At 39.0% G+C, this 13,897-nt stretch overlaps 1 protein-coding gene across 9 annotated transcripts in view; it reads right to left on the bottom strand.

The window, feature by feature from the left end:
- Positions 1–13,897, bottom strand: part of ELAVL2 (ELAV like RNA binding protein 2) — a 168,739-nt gene that overhangs the window by 141,224 nt on the left and 13,618 nt on the right. For 5 of the 9 annotated variants that reach the window (XM_043891386.1, XM_043891389.1, XM_043891392.1 and 2 more), the window contains exon 1: positions 1,724–2,250. The exons of the other annotated variants lie outside the window; for them this stretch is intronic. The gene's annotated coding sequence lies outside the window, so the exon portion shown is untranslated. Of the gene's footprint in view, positions 1–1,723; positions 2,251–13,897 lie in introns of those variants that run through there. 9 annotated transcript variants of the gene reach the window in all.

Genomic DNA, 13,897 nt, shown 5'->3' with positions numbered 1-13,897 from the left:
GCCAGATCTGCAGTTGGTAATTAGGAGAGAAAACACCCAGCCTCGACATCAGTTTCGCTAACCTATACTTGAAAATGGAAAACGGGGAATGTATCCAACCTCCAATTTCCCACAGTTGTATAGCTCTCATATTAATTCTTTACAAACGTGAAATAGGTGGGTACGTGGCAACGTGCTGGGCATAAATTAAGCAACAATGGCCACACGAAGTCCTGTTCGCCGCTGAGATCCTGTGGTAGGCAGTGCCACCGAGCAATCCCCAACCCCCACTGCCCCAGAGATGGCAGAGTCGGGTCCAGAGGAGGCCGGCCGAGCGCTGGCTTTTCGAACCAGGTGGGTGGGTGGGGAGGAGAGCAAAGGGAAATTAACCCCAGCCGGCTTTGTATGTTTTCCCCATCCTCTCCCTCTCTGGCACCACACGGGCGCTCTCACGCACACATACTCACCCACACCCCCTCGTGCCAATAATTTAAACTTCTCTTAGGCAAAGCCAGCGCCACCACCGCTCCCTCCACCCTCCTCGCCCCAAGATCACCCTTCCAGCGCGAACATCCTCCCCCTATCCCACCTCTACCCTGGCTTCTCTTTTACGCAGTAGAAAGCCCCCTGGTTTCTCCTAAACCCTGAGAAATCACAAAACTTAAAATGAAGCAAGAGTCTGCCCAGCGTCTCATCCCCAACCATCTTTCTTCAGGCGTCAGTTTAACAATAGCTATTCGAGAAAACGGGGGGGGGGGGGGGGGGCGGCAGCAAGGAAGAGGGTGAGTGAGGGCTGTGTAGCCGAGTTGGCTACTGAGGTGGCTGCCGAGCCTTGTCGGCTGCTAAGGGGTTCCCCCTCGCCCAGAAGGCGAAGTCAGCCGCGTAGGACCAAGGACAGGGCTTGGAATCCACTTCCCAGCGCCCAGCACAGTTCGGCTTCCATGCAGCCGCCCCTCCACAGACACAGCTCTAAGGATCTTATTTACGCTTTTCTGAACAAAGGGAATCTCATATCCGGTACAGGCTTAAGAATTCGGCCTTAAATTAGCTATCTTCTTTTAAAACAGAAGCACGATAATTGGCGACCGTGATTTCGAGTCCGCATACCTCGCAATGATGAGTTTTGACAGCTTCTACCCAGCCCAACCCAGCCCCAGCGCCAGCCCTCGGGCGGCATGTACTTTTTTTCAGTCAACTACAACTCGCTGCCTGGTGCAGCATCTAAATTCCATCTGGCAATCCTATCTCCCCAGCACATGTTATCTGGTTAATGCAATTAAGTATGGGGTTTTCGCTGGTCTAATCTGCAAGTCCAGGCTTCTGATTCCCCTTAATGGTTCTAAAGCCTCTACGGTCCTTCGGTTGCTTCGCGAAAGTAGAGGCATGCATTCCCCCCCCCCCCCCAAACCCAAGTTATCCCTCTCTTCCCACGAAATGAACTTCCAACCTCAATCCCGAAGCTCACTCAACATCTAGTCTCCCACTGTACCCCTCCCTGTTCTACACTGGCCACATTTACCACTTAAGTTTTTGCCATTGACATTTGCGAATATTCAATACGTCAAGCATGCGTCCACTGTCTTTTAGTCTAGCTCTCTAGAATTAAAAAGCTGAGCAGTAGCTTTGAAATGAGACAAACATGTGCAATTAACTTCTTATTCTGTATTCCGCTCACTTACAGGTTTTCTGGGTTTGCCAGCGCATCGCTGCAACTAATGATTAAAGAAACCAAACCGAAACTTACCTTTCTCCCTTAAGGTTTTTGTGTATGTGTGTTTTTAAAGTAACGGTGCAGTTCTCCCAATAAGGATGAGCAAGAAGCTGCTGGATAGTTCTCTTAAGACAGCACGAAACCTAAACTGTGCTCGGCTTAAAAGAAGCAAATAAAAAGAAATGCTTTCGACCCCAAAGTCCAACGCTAAAAGAAATGGCAAAAAAAAAAAAAATACGAACGGGGAGGGGAAACTTAAAAAAGAGAGTTTAAAAAGACGGAGAGACTACCCTCCTATTGCCTTTTAACTAAACAAAAAGGGGCAAGAAAAACAAACGAAGGAACAAAGAAAGAGACGAAAGAACGTTTTTTCAAAAAGACGATGTCTTTCTCCTTGTTGCTTTTTAGTAGGTCGCTACAGGAGTAAGCTGCTGCATCTCTAACTGAGAACAGAAATAAGGGGGGAGGACGTCTTAAAAGGGAGGTGGACTGGACCACAGATTTATAGCACGGTATCACCAACCCCTTCTCTGCCTCCGCACTGCCGTGTGTGCAGCTGCTCTGCCAGGCTCCTATCCCAAGCAGCACGCGCGGAAGTATACGCTAGGTCGCTTCACAACGCAACTTGCTCATCTCCCTAGGATCCTGATTGGCCTAGGCGGTTCTATTGAGTCCGCCCAAGCGAGGCCGCGCGATATGATTGGCTAGGTGCTTGTGTCACTCTCGAGAGCTCAATGGAGTCCCGTTTCAAGGTAAGTTGTGCGGAGAGGTACACACTTAACACTGGCGGCGAAGGGAAATGCAAGAAGCAAAAAGAGATGGGGAGAGAGCAACGTGGGCGGGTTGGAACTGTACTATCAGAGTTTGCGATATGGCACGACCTCCTTTCTTCTTAAACCTTTCTGCTTCGGAAAGACTCATTTCCTTTGCCATCACTGCCGCATCTGTGGCATGTTTCTTTATAACATTAAAACTCTGTCCGGTATGTATGAGTCATTGAGAGCTCCCTGTCTTTGATCTGAGTGAAAGGGATGAATGTACATCCATTCTTTGCACGCATGCCTTTTTCGATTTGTGTTCCAGTATACTATATTAGATAGTAGGCGATTTTATGTGTTTCTCTATTTGAATATATGCATATTGCTGCTGTTTGTTTGGGTTTTTTTAAGCTTCTTTTTAGGAAAAAATGAAGTCAGAAATGCTTTCAAATAAAGCTGCACGGTTTGCATTACCTATCACTAAATGTTACAATAGGAAAGTACAGGAAAAACATCCTGTCCAGGGAAAGAGGTACTGAGTTGAGCTAAGGTCCTTCACTTTGAGGTGTATGATGACTCTCAAAAAGAGCAGCTGTATATAAAATTAGAACAAGCCACTCCTCTGCATTTGCTGGCGGTACAGTTCTTGGACCACACATGTATTGCTGACAGTAAAGACAGTCGAGCCTTTATCTGGATTTAGAAAGTTTAACCAGAAGACCAAGTGCTGTCAACCCTTCTGCTTTATAGATGAAGACTACTTTATTAAACTCCATATATTAATAACATTCAGGAAGCTGAAATTGAGTTTTATTCATGGTATTTATTTCATCCTCCAAGTGAAACTGTAGTCCTCAGGATCGACTTGATGTATAAGAAGAAACAATATCCACTTGACCTAGGTTCTTTTTCAGCTTGAATTTCTTCTTTTAATCTTGAAAGATAGCACCAGTTTCCTACACAGTACTTACAATTCTTACACAATGTAATATCTTCCCTAGAAGCTCATTCCTTTCCAAAAGAAATTCCTTTACTTGTTTATTACTAGCCGCTATCTTTAAGAATGCTGGAAAGAGGAGGCACAGGTAAGAGTTAGAGACGGCAGCAGGGCGGAGTGGGATGGAGGGAAAAGGGACAGATAGTCACAATGCAAAATGACTATAAAGTTGAAGTAAATCATAGTTCCTTGAAAGTGTCCTTGAGTGCTGATAAATGCTTACTGACAAAAAAAAGAAGACCTGTTTATTTCCCATATAGCCCATATAATATATCTGAGATCCTTGGATAAAAATTACTGGGAGTTGGGAAAGAAGGCCTGAATCTATATAACTACCATTTATAATTATCATGCTGTAATCCCCACCCCTACATCTTATATAACAACAGGCCTGGGGTCATAATTTCACTTAAAACTCTTTTCTAGACCTGCGTGGAACTCAGGGGAAGAAGAAAGCAAAGCTTTTTGAAGAAAGAGAGTAAAGGGGTGGAGGGAACAACAAATCAAGGGAAAAAAAACAGAAAGTCTCCACCTCATCCACAATAATCAATGTATGAATAAACAGCTGGAAGATTCCGTTTGTTGTCATCTTCCTTCAAACATTCCCTCCCCCCCTAGATCTGTACAAAAAATAAAATAATAAATGCCAGTTGGGTAAAAGTGTAATACTGTTTAGTCAGAATTACCAATGAAGTAAATTGTCTTTTCTCCTTGTTAATATGCTCTTAATATCGAATGAGTTGCATTTGATCATGTAATATTTTCAGCAATCTGAAGAAAATCTTTACCATTAACTTACAATTACATAAGTTTTGTCTAACTGTAGAAACTAATCCTTTGTTTATTTTGTGATGTTTGTATCCACAAGAAAGATTTTGTAGGTAACAGTAGTATATTTTTCCAAGATTTTGGGGAGGGTGGATATGGAAAGTTGGGTGTGGTGTGGAGTGATGAAAATCCAGCATATGTGTTATGTCATTAAAGAAATTACCTGAAAAATGGTAAACTTGTCCATTCAAACGCAAAATGCTAAATTCTACTCATTCAGTATATATACTTTTTTCAGTTTTTTTCACAGGAGCAAATATTTTTCAAAATGTTGTCATTTTCAACATGTTTCTTTCTCTGTAAAGTGGAGTTAAATTATTCAAGAAATTGAAAACATCTTAAAATACTAGTTTACTTCCTCAATAAAAGAAATGTTTTTAAATTTAAAAACTTTTAAATGGATATAGTATAAGTAACTTGTAGTTTTCCAACTTTTAAAAATAAAAAATGGAATACAATCACTCTAAAACAAATGATATCTAGATGTAGATTTCACTTTGAAATTCATACTGTTATAGACTGAAATATTAATATACTCTATCTTGCAATTAATAAAGACCAGGTATAAACCTCACATTGTACATTAAGCACCTATAATCAATCCCTCTTCATTCATAGTTGGGTAAAGAATTATCCAGAGCATCTGATCTTGCACTAGAAAAGCATTTGAATTATGATTGTCTTGTTAGCTCTGATATATCTTCAAAGTACTTAATATTATTTTAAACTGCAGCAGAGAAGGAAAGGTATAGGGAGTCATTGAGAGTTTGGAAAAAAAAGTTTGACATAGAGAAAGCTGCAAAATGAATGGTTCTCAAAGCAGGAAAAAATAATGAATTCAATTGATTCTTTTACAAAATATCTTTATAGAGGAACAGTCATTCACAGGAATATTCATAAGCTATTGTGGCCATTTTTTTATGATAAATAACCCCCTTATATTAGATCTGAGGAGAAATAGTATCCTCTATTTTAGCATCCTCTAAAATACTTTCAGGATTTATGATAAAGGTGACTGTAAATTACAATTGTAACATTTTTTAAGCAAATAAAGCAGTTAAGCTATTTAAATGAGTTTACAATGTTTGGCTTAAGGTGATTTCAAACATCATACCCTCTCAGATAAGTAAAAATATTTGTCTGTGTTAATTTGTTGGGCTGTTTGGGATGAGGGAGGGGAGTGTCTGTGGTTCATAATGTTGAAACTGTGACAGTTTACTGCCTGCGTGAGAAATATATAGCTTGATGATTACTATTTTATTTATCCTTCCTAAAGAAGTATGTCAACTTTACTTGCACGGTTTAGAAAACAGGGGGGAAGAAAAGTTGTCGAAAAAACTGATGCTACTTGAATTTAGAACATGGCAGCGGGGCAAAAGAATGAGGCGGGAATTAGCACCATGGACAGAGACAAGTCGAGCCAGCCTGACTACAGGTTTGCAAAGCTTAATAGAGTTTTCTGTCCCTCCCAGTGAGACACGGAAACTGCAATTTGGGGGGAAATTTCATGTCTACAGACTTTAAGGAAGAGGCTCGCCTGTCCATAGAAACACGTTTATTTTGAATAGGCTTGCTTCTGCTAGGACTCGGCCATAGTGACAAACCGCCAGGAAGGTTAAGTGCCCCGAACAGGCTGTGCACACTCCACTCTCCTCCTTTCAGACACTTCCCCCAGTGAGCCTGCCAGTCATCAATGTGTTCATACAAAATAAATGCAAATCCAGGTAGTCATCAAAAAGTCTACTAAACCTACTCCAGAGTTTTTAATCCTCGAAATTCCCAGAGGAATCGCAACAAAAACGTCTACCCGTCAAACCCTCTCTCCCCTCCCCCAATTCTTCCCCCAGCTCCCTCCATCGCCTGGCAAAGGGGCAAAGCCTTCTATCAGAAGGTGAGTGACCTCGGAGACTATTTTGCAAGGAACCCTTTACATTGCAAACACTTTCCATTAGGGACTGTGCCAGAGATGGCAGTGAGCAGGATCACAGACATCCTTTACTTTCTCTTTAATTTTGTCTAAAAACTCCTGTTTAATGGAAAAGGCTAAAGGGAACACTTCAGCAAGAATTGACCCTAAATTCTGAGGTTACTGTTTACACTTAAAGACACATGAATTGTCTAATTTTTTAAATTAAACGTAATGTAGTGTATCGGTAAAATTTTAAAATCAGCCTATATTTTTCTTCCTCCCCACCACCATCGCTTTTTTTTTTCTCGGCAAAATTTGCATGAGGTTCATTCTGCTTTAGATCATTTGCCAGCGGATATTCAGGCTAAAATCTGTTGCACGTGCCCCAGAGTGTCTCAGAAAATTTATTTGCAGCTTCGGATCAACGATCATTTATGTAAACGCTCCTACAAATGCCCTCATGTTTTTGTTTTTTTTTTTTTTCCCTCCTCTATTTTACTTGGGACCAACTTTTAGCAAGATAAACTCACGTCTTTCCTGAGCATGCAAAGGGTGATCTAGGCGACCAGGGAGGGTGAAGTAAGAAAAACGGGAGGTGAGAAAGGGCAAATCAGAGCTTCGTGTCCATTTCTTCCAGAGGTGCTAACAGCCTGCTCTAAGCTTCCTCCTAGAGCCGATACATCTCATGCAAAATTAATACAAGTAATTAAAAATAGCAGTTTGCAAAGTTAAAGGAAACCATCTGTCTTAGCTGGTGGCAATCAGTCTTTTCGCCGGTCCCTTTGCCGGGACCTGGGAAGAAGCGGTTTTTCTGCTTCCGAGGCTCGGAGACTCTTTCTTATATTCAAGATTTATGTTTCCACTTGTGTGCGATGCACGTCTAATTTGAAATAATAAAGCCGGGCTGAGCAACCAGTCAATCAGAGATATCAACGCTGCTCGGCACGCAGCCCTGCCCCCACCTCCCTCGATCCCTTACCTTCTTTCCCTCCTCCCCTCTATCTCGCTCTCCTTGCTCTCCCCCTCCTATTTCCCCTCTCCTCTGCTGTCTCACACACTCCCACTTTTCCCCCACGTGTGTTCAGATCAAACCCTTGCCCCATAGAGCAAGTGACCGCACCGGAGCCCGGTGACAAAGGCAGAGTTTGTACCAGAAGAAGACTGAGGCCCGGGGAGACAGCGGCTAGAGAAACAGCTGTCTTATCAGCCCGCTGCAGAGATGGAGATGGCTCGAGAGGTCCTCAACAGATAATCACTTGAATACGTTTGCAATGCGCCAAACTTCACGCTTGATAAGGCCAACCCAATGTAGAGAGCAGTCCAGATCCTGCTCCATTCTGTTTTATCTGGGCTGTAAATTAAGAAATTGAAATTCAGGTGGCAGAGGCAGCAGTCGGCTGATAGACCGCTAAAGTAAACTGTCATTAAAATGCTTTCGGCAGGCAGAGAGGGGGCGCCCGGAACGGGATCTTTTTTTTTAATGGGGGGAGGGGAGCGGTGAGAGAAGTCTACCGGTTTTAAAAATTATTTGGGGAGAGGAAGCTGTAAGGAAAAGTTGCAAAGGGACACAACATCTTAGTCATGATTCCTAGTCATAGTTACGATGTAGAAATAATTAGAACAAAATAAAGTTGTGTGAAGTTTGGTGTAAATAGAGATTAAGGGCCAACTTAAACTAATCAGATTTAAAAAACAGAATTCCGTCTTTTTCAGAGCATAGGACAGAGGAAGCTCTCTGACTCCAGTATTAGAAACAGATTCCAAATGGGCTCTAAAATTTTCCTTTTGTTGTAAGAAAAGTAGATTAACCAGATACAGAGGAGTGTATGTACCATAAACGGAGGTAAACCTGACCTTTTTGTTGAAGTGATGGGGCCACAGGAGAGATTCCAGGGTGGCTTTTAGAATAGCCAAAGAAGCCACAGGAGAGATTCCAGGGTGGCTTTTAGAATAGCCAAAGAAGTCGTCAACCACAGAAACGAATCTGCTTTAGCTTCTTACAAGAATGAGAGTTCTATCTCATCCACCCCACCCCCTTTACTCAGATAATCACTATGGGTTATTTCGGGAAACTCAAGAAATTCCACATATGTATTTTGACATCACCTGATTCTCTCAGCACACTTTACATCTACACACTTCTGCTTTTATGGATATGGGACATGAAATTCTATGCATTATTTAAATAAATGTTTGGCAAAAAGTTTAAAATGTAAAAGAACCAGAATATAGCCAGTGACCTTGTTTTCTTGACTCACTGATGACTCTGCACTGTATCTTGTTCTCTATTTTGTTGAATAGTTTGCAAATTCACTGGTGTGCATTCTTGAGTGTGTATGAGAGGACAAAGTGCATTTTCCAGGCAGCATTTATATTTCAAGTTTTAGCAACCTTTCTTAAAAGATACCTTAAGCTGATAAGACATGGTTAACACAGTTTTAGAAAATCGATCAGTTTTTACTTTGTGTAACTCCAAAACTTTGATCAATGTCAGAGTGCACTTAATTGACAATATAAAGGCTGCATAAATCACAGTGGGGTGAGAAAGAATTGAAAATAAATTTGTCAAGAAAAATGACGAGAAAAAATTTAAGATAGTAGTGTATGTTTCCAGTTATTGAACTACTTAGATATATTAAAAAACAATTTTTAAACTTTGAAATTGCCATTTGATTACTCATAGGGAAGTAAGCAAATAAATATAAGTCATGGAATCTCAAACATGTTTCTGTTCAACATTTTTTGCAAAAATCCTTCATGCCTTGTAATACCAAGAGGTATTAAAAATATTCAAGCACACAAATGAATGAGTGCTGCAAGTGTTCTTCCATGACAGAGAAATCTAAGTTTATGTTAAGTAATTTCTCCCTTCCATAACACCACTTTCCATAATGTTATGGTATTAGTTTAAATAATGACGGCTATATACACATTTTAAGAAATATTTTTAATGAATTCCAGACTTTTAGGCGATATTGTATTATTTTGTGATAATGAGACATTTTCCTGCTTGTTACAAATAGTCAAACAAATTTGAATTGCCAGCTTTAATGAGTCTCTTAAGCTATGGGTTTTATTTTTAGCTTTCTTAAGTAAATTAAAAATATGCATACAAAGAACTGTTTAACCTATTCTTTGTCACTACAAGTAGGACTTTTTAAAGATGATAATTTACATAAGGTTTAAAAGATGCATTATAAGTTTGAAATGTGAGACAAATATATTTTACAAATAAATTATAATATTTCAAAATGAAAAGATAATTTTAAAAAGAAAAATTTATTGAACAGAAAAGTATTTTAGCATGAAATTATTATAAAGATCACTCCTGTCTAATTTTTGTCACAAATGATATATAGTTTCTAAAAGCATAGCAATACATTAGGAATGATAAAAAATAATTTAAAAATTTTAAGTGCAAAATTTATTTTTAAAATGATTCCCCATTTTAATTATTCTCTGTGGGAAATAGGATCACAGATTTTTAAGGTAAACAGTCTCTATGATGTATAAAGGCAAAATAGTGGAGGGTTTGGAAATATCTAAAAGTTAAAATATTTTTATTTAAAACTGATTATAATTTTATTATAAAAAAGACAACTAATTGTATCTTTCCAGATATAACATTTATCTTCAGGTGAAGGTCAGATGAGCAGTACATAATCATTTCCTATTTCTAACTATTCCTGAATCTTTGACAAAAGACCCATTTCAGTTTGCTTTAAGCATCTTTTAAGTGCCTATATTTATATAATATCTCATAAGTTTTTTAATAGTATGGTTTGTCTGAAGATTACTCCTTTAAATAGAAATTGATATGTTGCTTTATTAGGAGCTACAGTTTTGAAAATTTTAAGAGCTTGGGTTTTCACTTCAGCTACATCTGGATCTGAACCTGACTCCACTACTATTGGGTCTTGGATAAGTTATTTTATCTCATTTAAGCCTTGATTTTCTGATCTATAAAATGGTAACGATATTGTTTAATTTAGGATCACTGTAAGGTTAAATGAAGCCATAAGTGTGAAGTACTCAGACTTCCTGGCATGGAGGAAGTAGTCCATACAAGGTAACTAAGATTATGGAACAAAATGGTGACTTAGCACATTTATTTGATGAAGCCAGAATTAGAATTCCTGTGTTTATATACTGTCTCTTAAACATTTTCATTTGTTCTCATTAATTTCCTGATGTATCTTATGATAAATAGCTTCTTACATTTCTAATTGTAACCAAGTTTAAAAGGCTTGCATAAGGCATAAAATCTTCTGTCTCCCCTGTGAGGTAGCTTCAATATATTTCCCAATACAATTTCATGACTCATCCTTAAAAAAGTTGTGGGTCTTCAAAAAGGAACTTAGTCTGAGATCCCATTTGATTGATATAATAATAAAAACACCTTAGATTTTTATAGTAACTTTTATCACAAAAAGCTCAATGTACTTTTACATATTTATCATTGTAACTCAGGAGGTAAGGAAGGACATAAATTATTTCTCATTTTCAAGGGCACAACAGAGGCACGAGGAATTTAGGTAACATTTCTAAGATTAATAGGAATACAAAATAGGTTTCCTGAATATCATTCTTTCTGCAATGTGTTACTCTCTTTGGCATTAATTGCAACCATTGTTCCTTTAGTTAGGCTACCAATGTTAGTGTTTGGCATTAAGTACAGGTTATAATTCAGTTAAATACTCACGGAAATCAAGATGAGTCATGTATGTACTATCACAGTCTAACCAAATCAAAATATTTTCATTTTGTGCTGAGAAGCTTTTATTATTCAAGTATATATATGTACACATGTATATGTATAATATATATATGTATAGTATATATGTATAGTATACTATACATATATATATATACTATATATATGCTTCCCTGGTGGCTCAGATGGTAAAGAATCTGCCTGCACTGTGGGAGACCTGGGTTCGATCCCTGGGTCAGGAAGATCCCCTAGAGAAGGGAATGGCAACTCACTCTGTGTATTCTTGCCTGGAGAATCCCATGAACAGAGGAACCTGACGGTCTATACTCCATGGGGTCGCAGAGGCAGACAAGACTGAGTGACTAACACACAATATATATATATATACATCATTCATTCTTATTTACCATTCTTGTTACCTTTACAGCAAGATTTCTAGAAGTTACCTGTCATTTACGGCCTTGAAAGAAATCACTTTCCACCTCCTTATCACTTGCCTCTCCCCAGGCTCATTCCCTCTCTCCACATATATTTTTATAGGCTATTATATTTATTCCATTTACATAGGTGAACAGTACTTTCTGCTCTAGTTTTGTATTTCTTACGTTGTCTGTGCTTGAAAAATCTATCAAAATAAATATCCAAAGGAACACAGAGGTAGACTCTATAAAGGGCACAGGAGACTATGCTTTTTATAATAGTTTGTTTGTTTTGAATGAAACAAAATGGAGCCATAATGTCCACTTGACATTGTAAAATATAGGATGTCAAATGAATACTAAATCTTGCCTATGGCTTCTGGTTGTGCAGTTCCCTCCTGGGCTTACTTTGCCATGGACTGATACAGATGTAGCTACAGATGTGGACTTTCAGTGAGTAAGCAGAACAAAAGGAAACCAAATTTTGCAGCCTGAAAAAAAAGAATGAAACTTAAACTTTTTTATGTCTAAGTTCATAGGTTACAATGGAAAAACAAACTTACTGTTCTTTAAACTTCAACAGGCATCTCTCTATAGCCTAAATGTATCTTATAATTTGATAGGACTGACCCACTCAAAATCAAGTCCAACCATGTGACTGCCAGACTTCTACCAGAAAGTATAATTACCACCAAGAGTAAACAAAAGCACACACACACAGAGAATAGCCAGAGTTACTCTTCACCACCATTTCACATCAACCCCTTTTAACCCTTCATGTTGATGTGACTCAATGGAAAATCTATTTCTCTGATTGAGCACAGGTCTATGCATCTTAAAGACTGAAAGTACTGTTGTAATGGAAAATAATGTTTGGTATCTTTGGCCACTGTCATTCCAGGATGACAAATTAGAGAATAGGTTGTTTGAAATGTCAGTTTTTGTAAACATGAGTTGGAAGATAAAACATAAATGAACAGTGTTTCAGACTGCTTACATTGTCTGAGTAACAAACAGACATTTCCTTGAATTATTTTGAAACAATTTACTGTGAAATTTCTTTTTTTCTCTTGCTGATATTTCTCAATTTCTTGTGCAAACAATAAAAAAAAAGTCTCTCTTTTGTCAGGGCTTATTGTTTAACTCAAGAAGCACTGTTTTGTAGAATACTAGTATTTCCTAGATGTTATTATTACTAAAGGTGCATCTCCATATTAGTCATATCAAAAGGATGCAGAAAAATTTGAGCCTCTTTACAAGGTTTTCATAAAAGAGGAAAATATGAAATATATTATGGTGTTTTACTCTTTAGTTTTAAAAGAACTTAATATAAATCTACTTTATTGCAGGGGCATGTTTGTGTGTATATGAGTGTGTCTGCGTATGTTCAGAGCAAACGAGATTGAGAAATGAGAAGACTAGGCCGACTGTCATGAAGGAAGTGGGCTGCAGAGCAACAGAATTACCAGGTTGGTTAGGTTTTGTGGCCTCACATCATAGACAGCCAGCAGAGCAGAATACTGACATAAAACTACTAGATACAAGGTGTATATATATATATTGACAAGTGCAAATTTTGGACATGCCAAACAGGAAGAAACTCAAAGCTACAGGGATCAGAATCAAGACAGAAGGAGAATGAAGAAGGTTTTTGTCTAAAACTCTAAGGACTCCCTGGAATGAGGTGGCAAGGTCAAGGGACAGAAATGTGGGGAAGACTGATATATATATAAAAGAAGGATTTACACTGATAATAATGAAAATGTTTTAATGGCCAAAATATTTATAGCAGATGTTAGGAAAGTGATAACGTTCTAAACAAATAATACTTTTGAGCCAAAAAAAACCAAGAAAGCTATGAGGAAGAGAAATCAGTAATCAGAGCCAATCATGTGGTAGCCTAATTATCTGTGAGAGTGAAAGTGAAGTTGCTCAGTCCAGTCATATCTGACTCTTTGCGACCCCATGGACTGTAGCCTACCAGGCTCCTCCATCCATGGGATTTTCTAGGCAGTAGTACTGGAGTGGGTTGCCATTTCCTTCTCCAGGGGATCTTCCCGACCCAGGGATCGAATCTGGGTCTCCCGAATTGTAGACAGACGCGTTACTGTCTGAGCCCCAGGGAAGTCCTGTGGATGCCCCTAAAACACCTTTGTGCTTAAGAGAGTTTACAAACAATGCTCGGGAAGGATGCATTGGCTAGGATTCCTAGGTTTGAAGAAAGGAAACATGAGTCTGAGTATTACTTCTCCCACTAACTAGCTGATTCCCTTCAGCAAGTCCCTCTGACTAAACCTCATGACTCCTAGGAGCAGACTGGATTAACAAAAATAACAATAATAGGTAACAAGTATTAAGTATATACCATGTGCTAGGCAGCATTCTGATGCTTTGATGTGACATGCTCAGTCATGTCAGATTCTTTGCGATCCCATGGACTGTAGCCCGCCAGGCTTCTCTGTCCAAAGAATTTTCCAAGCAAGAATACTGGAGTGGGTTGCCACTTCCTACTCCAGGGGATCTTCCTCACCCAGGGATCAAACCCGCATCTCTTGTGTTGTCTGCAACCACTACACACCTGG

Source organism: Cervus elaphus, chromosome 29, assembly GCF_910594005.1.
Source record: "Cervus elaphus chromosome 29, mCerEla1.1, whole genome shotgun sequence".
Classification (NCBI taxonomy): Eukaryota; Metazoa; Chordata; class Mammalia; order Artiodactyla; family Cervidae; genus Cervus; species Cervus elaphus.
This window is presented reverse-complemented; position numbering and strand designations above follow the sequence as displayed.